The sequence below is a fragment of the Phalaenopsis equestris genome, unplaced genomic scaffold (genome assembly GCF_001263595.1).
Source record: "Phalaenopsis equestris unplaced genomic scaffold, ASM126359v1 Scaffold000522, whole genome shotgun sequence".
NCBI lineage: Eukaryota > Viridiplantae > Streptophyta > Magnoliopsida > Asparagales > Orchidaceae > Phalaenopsis > Phalaenopsis equestris.
Window position 1 is genome coordinate 1550315 of NW_018164962.1, and position 568 is coordinate 1550882.

The window sequence follows — 568 nt, forward strand, 5'->3', positions numbered from 1 at the left end:
GATCAAATTCAAGTTGAAAAGCTAAAAAGCCCGTTGATCCAACTATAAAGTTTAGCTAGAACTGTTCAATCGATTGACTCAATCAAAGAGTTATGCCCAATTGCTCACATATAGTGATCAACACACAAGTATCCAATAAGACTAAAATAGCTCGACATCTCGCCTAGGAAGTCTAACTCATTCTACAGCCGAGTCGGTGGATTTTCCATGAGATCAACCCACCCAAGAAGATCAACTAATCTCACGACCTATACTTGACATAACTCACCCATGACATGATGAGAAGTGAAATATGTTGAAAAAAAAAGTTTGTAAAAATACATGTTTTAAGGAACTCTTGTTCATACAAGATATTACTATGATAATATTAATTATGATGCCAATATTAGAAAACGATAAAAATGATAGATTTAAGATCCCTCGGGATTCATGTATAGGGCTGTCAATTTGGCTCGTTGTTTGTGAACAGTTCGTGTTCGGCTCGTTAAGCAGCTCGTGTTCGGCTCGTTCGTTAAGCCTAACGAGCTGAACACAAACAAATTTTTAAGCTCGAAATGTAAACGAGCCG